This window comes from Mus caroli, unplaced genomic scaffold (assembly GCF_978045245.1).
Source record: "Mus caroli unplaced genomic scaffold, Mus_caroli_1 scaffold_20, whole genome shotgun sequence".
NCBI lineage: Eukaryota > Metazoa > Chordata > Mammalia > Rodentia > Muridae > Mus > Mus caroli.
Window position 1 is genome coordinate 51,210,929 of NW_028227275.1, and position 9,031 is coordinate 51,219,959.

Below are 9,031 nucleotides of genomic sequence, written 5' to 3' on the forward strand. Positions count from 1 at the left end.
AAACCAAAGAAAGCCACTCTGGCTGAGGGTCCCGAAGGCATTTGGTACCAACAGGGAGAACTGGCGCCCCCTAGTGGACAGCGAGAGAACGTCTTCCTGACCATCCTGTGGTCCAGGCTAGGAAGAATCTGAGACTGAAGTCAGGGTCCTTGTAGAGCCTCTCACTGCCAACTGGGACAAATCTCATGTCATTTAGCAAACCTAGGGTTCCTCACTCTCCTAAGCTGAGATGACATCCCACACAGGATCACAGCAAAGCTTCCATCAGTGATTCCGAGACCAGCCTTGCACAGCGCTGTTTCCTAGGTCCTCAGGGGCAGGAATTTGTTGGGAACCACAGGGCACTGGTAGTGAGGAGGTGAGAAGTCAGGGCTTCTGAGTTGTCGATGGGTGCTCTCTGGGTGCTGTTTCACTGTGACCTTGGACTCTGATGAATTAATCTTTCCCTCCAGCTCCGAGGTTTCTCAGAAGTTTTAGCTCTTATTAACATACCTGTCCCAGGAACAAGCTTACATCTGTATCCAATTAACCCTCCTGCCAACAATGATTCAATGAGTTCTTTGCCAGTGTTCACGGGGCTATCTCTGCTTTCCCTGGTCCTGAAAAGCAGAAGTATTGCATGAGCTACATCACAATGACTCTGTGGCAGGAGGGTCACAAGACACTGGCCTCTGGGGTGAACTTGGGGGTCTTCTAGGAGTTGTGACTGTTATGCTGAGCGGGCTGTATGGTTGGCTGTGGGTAGGGAGAAGAGACCTCCCTGTGAGTGAGTACCAGTGAATGTAAAATGTATCTTTTGATACTTCTGGGTGGAAGGGAGCTTTCTGGAATGCATGCTGGGTATGGGAACAGTTTTGGATTCCTTTGTGCTGGTGAGGCTGACAATGGATGTTGCAGTCTCGGGGGGCGGGGGAGGGGTTCTGACTGGACCTGCTGAGACTGTCTGGGACCTCTTTGTATTAAGCTGTGCGTTCCTTTGGGATGGCTGGTCATGAGATAAGTGAGACTTGCAACTCGACCTCCCTTAGGATGGACCTCTCTTACAGTGACTCCCCGACTCATCTCTGATGTCCTAGGAAGACCCAGGGGCCCTGGTAGAGGTGGGGTCTGAGGATCTGCAGGGGTTGCCCCCTTAGACCCATGCATGCAACAGCCTGCCAGATTTTACTAAAAACCTATTATGAGTGACTATAGATAAACCTATCAATAGGCAGTCTGATTGTGTAGTTGAGAAGAGACAGGATCCATAGGCTGGAAGGAGAGGCGGACTGAGCCTAGAGGAGTGGGTAGCTGGGAACAAGATCACCTTCCCTAAAGCCCCCACCCGGGAGTAAGGAAAGCAATGGGGACATCCTAGAGTCAGCAACCAGATCCTAAGCCTGACACCACCTTGGGGATAGACAGACAGACAGAGGCAGCCCTGAGAGCTCCCAGTCCTTAACTCCAGCCAAACTGCCTTTTTATCTTCTCTCTGCTCTCTCTCCCATGCCTGCCCTCACCAGTGCAGGTCTCCTGATTATCTGTCACCCATGAGATGTACCTCCTTGTCCTTCCTTGCCCTGCTGTCCCTTACCCTGGGTCCTACCTCCTCTCACCTTCCCTGGGGCGTTGGCCAACACCACCCCCTTTCCCAAGGCTCTGCTCAAAACAGCTTTCTCTTTTGAAAGCTTCTCTCAGCCCAATTCTGTTCTGTCTTTTGGGCAGGGACCCTGGTGGGACCTCTGCCCACACCAGAGGCTCCCTGGCCCAGTGTGTTGCCATCTCTCCCTGAACAGGCTCTGTTGAAGTCGCTTCTTCTATTTTACAAAGGCCAGCAGGAGGCTGGGAGGGTTTTCATGGAGCCGCAGAGCTGCAGAGCTGCGTGCCTGCATGAGATTTGTGCTTTAGAAGTTCACTAGGGCTGGCAGAGGCAAGATGAGGGCACAGGGCTCCTATGATTGCTAGGCAGGGAGGTTGTGAGGGCAGGGGGAGGGGAGAGCTTCTCTCATTACAGCCTTTGCTTTTTCAGAGGTCTCTGAGCCTGGCTCTGCACGAGCAAGTCATGTGTCTGACTCCCCACCTCCCAGCTCCAACCAGGAGAGTAAAAATTCAAATCCCTCAGATGAGAGTAAAAGGATCTTTGGTGCCAGGGGCAGGATTGTAAAGAATTTTTTTAAGTGCACAAAAAAGGTCATAATGTAAAATTTAGTATCTCAGCCCCACTCCTGCCTGCTTGAGAGACAAGGCCTTACCCTGTAACCCAGGCTGGCCTTGAACGAGATATCTTCTGAAGTGCACGAGTCACAAGCCTAGACCATTGTCTTGAATTCATACTGAGTGTTTTAGGGTCTCATTAGCTCAGACTGGCTTTGTATTCACTGTGCATCCAAGGCTGGCCTTGGACTTCTAAGTCTCCTGCTTCTCCACCTCCTGAGTGCTGGATCCCGGTGTGCCCCACTGTACCTGACTTACACAATGCTGGGGATTGAACCGAGGCCCTTGTGTTTGATAGGCAAGCATTGTGTCAACTGAGCCATATCCCCAGCCTCGATTTTAGCTGCTTTTTGTTTGTTTGTTTGTTTTGTTTCTTAGTCAGGGTCTCAGGTTGCTCCGGTTGGCCTCAAACTCACAGAGATCCACCTACTTCTTCCACCCAAGTGCTGGGATTAAGGCGTGTGCTACTACACCAAGCAACTGCTTTTTCGACATTTATTTGTGTGTGGGCTGGGTGGCTATGATTGTATGTGGGCACATGCCATGTCATGATGTGTACGGACATTAGAGGACAGACAGTTTTTAAGAGTTGGTTTTCTCCTCCCTCCGCGTGGGTCCAAGGATTGAACTGAAGCCACACAGTTGGTGTCCCTTGCCTTTTGGATGCCCCTTGTTTTTGTGTTCAGTAGTAAACATCCAACTGTGCATCAGGTCTCTAGAGCTTTCCCATGCTGCAAAGGTGCAGAACCTCTGCACTTGCTACACAGCCTCCCTTCCCACTCTCCTGCCCTTTGCCCGCCTCCCGTATGTTTCACTGTCTATATAAATGAGTACTTTCTGCTCCCTCTGAGAGTATCCGTCACTATCTTTCTTTTGTGACTCGGAGTCTATACATTCCTCAGTCTTCAGGTCTTTCTGAGGCAGCTAGTATACAAGCTCAGGTTTGGAAACCAGTGGCTTGTTGTCACTAGTGGCTTGTTGTCACCAGTGGCTTGTTGTCACCAGTGGCTTGTTCTCACCCAAGCTGAAGGTCCTCTCCCCCTTGCTTCTTGCCCTTGTGTGTAAAACCAGAGCCTAGTGACTCTGAGCCTTAAGTGAGGACTCCTGTGACCTCTGGGGGTAATTGTCTCTCAGACAGATCAGACTGAGAACCCAACAGCCCAAATTAGGATTAATTTTCACGACCTGTATTTTTGTGATGTTGTGGATGCTGGCCACTCGGAGTGTGGTTCTGCATTCCTTGAACCTGGCTACTAAAGTCCTCCCAGGCCCCACCTCCGCTGCAGCATCTCAATGAGTGCGTTAGCCAGCTCCTCAGGGGCTGGTGAGCATAGTGATGAGGAGAGGGCCTGGGAGTAGAGAAGAGGGGGCTTTCTAAGAGTTGGGCAAAGGGACCTGACCCAGAGCTCTGCCCTTTACCCCCACACGCTGGCGGAGAGTCAGGCTGATGTGGGTTTAGCCTGCTCCATGGCCAGAGTTGCCCTTAAGTACACTGTTTCTATACATCTGTGTAAAGCTTCCTGGTGCCCTAGTTCCTGATCCTTAGTCACCAGCCTGGTGTCCTGAGATCCACGGCCTCAGCTACAAATTCCCAGAGCTGTGGACACATGGCCTTGAACTTGGCCTTCTCCCTCCCCCGTGCCCTGTCTCTGACCCTCCCAGCAGGACATCTCATCTGCTGAGGACTCAGTAGCAATCCTATTCAATGATACCATAATGGCTTACAGGGTACCAAGGAAGGGGTGCACAGACACCAGGCTGCTCAGTCCCAACAGAAGACCCAGAGGATGGCACAGGGTGAGTCCTGGAATAGTACTGTGTCCCACGTGTAGTAAGTGCCCAAGTTATCATTTGAAATTTAGGCTCTCTGTCAGGGCTGAGAACCTCACCTAGGCACCTATATTTTCACTCTTTCAGCTTTTCCAGAGGACTGTTAAATGCTGAATCTAGAATTTGAACTCAGGGTTATACATGCCCAGACCCTAAATCCTTAATTGTTGAGCCCAGCCTCTTCACCTCACTCTGAGATAAGAAGCTGCATAAGCCAGACTGAGCATTCGAGGATCCCTGCGGACTGGCTTCCAGCCACCCTTAGTCCCCCTGGGACTGTCATCTTAGCAGTAACATCACTGATGAGCCCAGTCCCAGGAGCAGCAGCTGTAGTCTGGGAGGCTCATGAGCTCAGCACCATGAGGAGAGATGGAAAGTGACACCTTCAGGGGGAGGGGGCACAGATTGCACACCTGGGCCTGGTGCAACTGCTGTCACACCAGGAGGCGGCAGCAACGGGAACTGACAGAGTGGGTAGAGGGACTTGCCCACCCAGGTACTGTGGGGTGCCTGTCACACAGCTAGTGTGGAGGCTGGGAGGAGGAGTGTGGGCTACAGAGCACATGAGACAAGCCCTGGCTAGACAGTCAGGGCCTGTGCTGGCTTCCATACAATGTAGAGGACACAGGGGTGACACGTGGGAATTGAAATGGCAGCTGGAACTCTCCCTAGCTACAAACTGTGGTGAGTTACTTCTTCTGGACTTCAGTCCCCAACTCTAACGGGGGTGGTAATGGTACCCCTTGCCCCGCTGCGAGCCTTTGGAGCCCCAGTAGACATGGAGTACCTAGTGCCTGGCACGCCTTCTCATGTGGGTTGGCTTTGAAGAGAAGCAATTTCCACCTGGCTGCTGTGAGGGGCAGGTGACTTACATATGAGAGAAAAAAAAAAGACCTGGTGCCAAGTGTACAGCCAGCTCTGTCAGTAATTGGCATTATTATTAGGAACAGGCCAGCTACATAATTTGCAGAGCGCAGTGGAAAAGGAAACATGGGGCTCTCACACGTAACTGATTAAAAGCTCCAAAATGGCGGGGCCAGGGAGGTTGCCAGAGGAAGGAAAGGCACTTGTCACCAACCCTGACATGAGGTGAATTCCGAGAACACACAGAGTGGAAAGAGAGAACTGGCCCCTACGGGTTGTTCTCTGACCCCTACCTGTGTACGCTCACACACACACACACACACACACACACACACACACACACACACACACAATGTTTTTAAATGTAAATTTAGCATTAATAATAATTCCAAGAGTGGCTACAGAGCCAGAGGCTGAGAGCAGGGTCTGTCTGAGTACACAAACCTGCAATGTCTATAGCTGGCTTTGGTGAAGAGACAAAATTACCAAGGTTACCAAAGTGAAGGGTTCCCCAGCCCTGTCTCCACTCTACTAATTATTCTGGTAAAATCCTGTGCATTGTGGTAGTTTCTGACCTTCCTTTCCCTCTCATTAGCCTACTCATCCTGAAAGAGCAGGCTCCGTGAGGTGAAGGCACATGACCCCATTGCATGAACTTTTGGACGTGAGCAAGTGGCTACTCACCGCAGATAGGTCACCACTGCCTGATTGGAGCAAGGATTCCAAGGATGGGCTTATGGGGTTTACTTCCAGGAATGTGATGACACCCCTAAACGGCCACGTCACTGAAGAGTCTCACCCCAGCATGAAGTAAGACACCTTCTACCGTAGTCCCTCATACTCTCTGCAACACCTCCTGAGACCCCTAGACCACAAGCAACGCATGCAGAATTACATGTGGCTGGTGGGGAGGTTCGGGAGGTCCTAGCTGCTATCTCAGTGGGTGGAGTCTAATGACCCTCCCCTGTTTCTTCTATGAAGGAATGTCTGCAGCCCCCCACCCCCGCTCTGCATTCATGTGTGTGTGCATTCATATGTGCTTGCACATGGAGGGCAGAGGTCAATATCTCCACCTTAGTTTTAATATCAGTGTGTGTGCACATATGGTATGTATGTCAGTACAGGCACATACACACCACCACATGTATGGGGGTGGATAGAGAGCAACTCTCAGGAGTTCGCTCTCTCTACTGTGGTATCTGGGACTCAAATTCAAGAACTTAGGCTTGTGGCAAGTGCCTGCACTCACTGATTGTCCAGACTGGATGACCGGTAAGCTCTGGGGACCCTCCTGTCCCTACTTCTGAAGGCTGCAGTTACAGATGTATGCCACCACACCTGGCTTTTCACATGAATGCTGGGGACCCAAATTCAGGACTTCATGTTTGTGCAGCAAGAGCCTTACCCACTGAACCATCTCTTCCTTCTCAGCAGAGCCAGTTCTGAAGCTCTCTTGTGAGTAGTCACAGCTGCTTTGATGACTATGGTTATAGCTGTTATGCTCAGGGGACAGCTTTCGACAACAGAGCCTGAGAAATCATCCTATGCCCACCCCCAAAGAAGGCAAGCTCCAGGGTACATAGGACCCTGTCCTGATGCACTATGGTGACCTCGAACAACCTTAGGGCAGGACAGGAACTCCAGAGCCCTGTGGTAGCAGAGGGTGTGCAGAAGAGGAGAGGGTGGGGAGGACAGTGCCCATGTGTCAGCCTGGGCTGTCCCTGGGGGTGGGCACGGGGGTGGTTCTGTTCTCTTGGTGTCTCTGTGTTTTCCCCGATGGCAGGGATTGCTTTTGTAATAGCAGGCAAAAACCATACACGAGCCTCTATTCAATAAAAGCACTGTTCTCATAGGAACCAAGAAGACAGCCCCCCCTCCATGCAAAGTACATTCAAGGAGAAGAAAATAAAAGCCACAAAGATGGTTAGATTAGAACAACTCGTCTGTACTGCCCCTACATAGCTCACCCCCTCCATGGAAGTCTGGTGTGAAAAGGCTAGAATTGTGTTCTAAGGGGCTGCCGGGCTGCTGTGTATGTGTGTGTGTCCGTGTGTCCTAAGTGTGATGGTGTCTGTGAGTGACTGAGTGTAGGAGGTTGGGGCTCGGGGGGGGGGGGGGGAGGAGAGAATAAACAGTTGGTCTTTCCAGAAGCTGAACCGAAATTGTCCTCTGTCATGCTAAGTGGCAGAAAGGGAACAGGCTTTGGATGGGGTGGAACAGCGTTGGAGTACCAGCTGCACCAAACCTGTCACGACCCTTCCCCAAGCTGCTCCCTGGTATAGAAGAGAGAGCACATGGGCTGGTGAGATGGCTCAGTGGGTAAGAGCACCCGACTGCTCTTCTGAAGGTCCAGAGTTCAAATCCCAGCAACCACATGGTGGCTCACAACCATCCGTAACAAGATCTGGCGCCCTCTTCTGGAGTGTCTGAAGACAGCTACAGTGTACTTACATATAATAAATAAATAAATCTTAAAAAAAAAAAAAAAAAGAAGAGAGAGCACAGAATCTAAATTTCAGGATACGGTTCTTATAATGAAAGAAACCCAACTAGTACATAGTAGGTGTGCAACCAGTGAGGTCTCTTCCACCTCACCACCCCCCTCCACCCCCATGCATCTGAGCATTACCTTGAACTTTGACATCTTCAGATGTAACCCGATCCTTGTGAATAGGAGGGAGGACTAATGTCACTCTGAGAGGCCAAGGTCTGCAGTCCCTGGTCCACAAGTCACCATTTAGCCCTGTTCTCCAAGGACGCTGGAAATCAAACCCCTGATAGGGCCCTGGAAGGAGCCATTTGGTGGAGCATGGAGACCCCTAGTGGCCATATCAGGGACTCCACGTCTCGTTGAAACTTTCCACCCTGGGACTTCCGTTCAAAGCCCTACAAAAGTGTCCTGGAAACATTGGTGATACTTTGCACACTGACAGAAAAATGATTATCAGTCTTAAGAATCCATTTTCAGATGCGGTAGAGACAAGGCCATCTTATTTCTGCTTCTTATCCTTGCAAATATCCATATAGAAAAGGGGCTTGGGACGATACACTTACAGGCCTGTAGGAGTGACACTCTCCAGGTCACCTATGGAATGAGCAGGAACCTGAATATTCGTGTGGTTATTCAAAGACCTAGCTTGACTGATAAACTGAGTCTGAAGTCATATTCCCTTCCTCCTCGGCAGGCATGATAGAAACACCAGATTCGTGGATACAGGAGCCCGTGCTTGTGGTGTGCCAGCCACTGGAACAGCCCTTTGTGAATGGCCTCTCATCCCATTCCCCAGACAGCAGAGACTCTGAGCTTAATGAGCCGCCAATGTTCCAGAAGCATAGGTGTTTAAAACTCCTATAGAGTGCAGAGTGAAGATTTGAACCCAGGACCACTGAGCTCCAGCGTCCAAGACCTTGTGTATGGATCAATATGCCTGCCTAACAGGGACTCACAAAGCAAAGCTCCTCCTGTCTCTGGGCCGCAGGGCCTCCTTGGTCAAGCCAGATGCTCTGCTTTTTCATTGTTTGGTCACTGTGTTTCAGAGGGGACTCTGTGGGTGCTCATTCCTAGCCTCAGCTGGAGTTCAGACTTAGTGGGTTCGCTGTGTCTGAGCCCATCCCAGAACTGAAACTTTCAAAAGACTTCTCAGGTTGTTCTAACGAGGATCGGAGCCCAGAACAAACACACATGCTACAGAACAACAGGAAAACAGTGTCCTGCTCGGGCTGAAGTCTGTAGAGCTGGGAAGAGTGGTGTATGCCTGCAGTCCCACTCCTTGAGGGGGAGGCAGAGGCAGGAAGGTCTGGAGTTCACGACCAGCCTTGCCTAAATGAGAACCTGCCTCAAAAACTACCTTTCCAAAGCCTGCATAGCCCCCAGCTGCTTCGTAGATGAAATCCACACCTTTCGCGTGTGTAACTGGATGCAGCTCAGCAGAACTCCAAGGTTTTCAAAGCATCAGTAACAGATGGACAAACGTTTTTCTTCTTCTCCGTCTGCCCACTAACAGGTGCTCCTTATCGCTACCCCCAAGCCCTGGGCGACTCAGATATGTGTCCTGTACCTAGGGATTTGTGGAATCATAAAAGATGTGGCCTTTTTTCCCCCCCTGAGACAGGGTTTCTCTATATAGCCCTGGCTGTCTTGAAA

General features: G+C 50.8%; 1 long non-coding RNA gene across 1 annotated transcript; it reads left to right on the forward strand.

Moving 5' to 3' along the window:
- The first annotated feature begins 707 nt into the window (after nt 1–707).
- Nucleotides 708–8,377, forward strand: LOC110286116 (uncharacterized). Its single transcript, XR_002377117.2, has 4 exons — nt 708–766; nt 3,921–3,990; nt 5,483–5,697; nt 8,073–8,377. It is a non-coding gene; the product is annotated as an uncharacterized LOC110286116 (long non-coding RNA).
- Nucleotides 8,378–9,031: the final 654 nt, after the last annotated feature.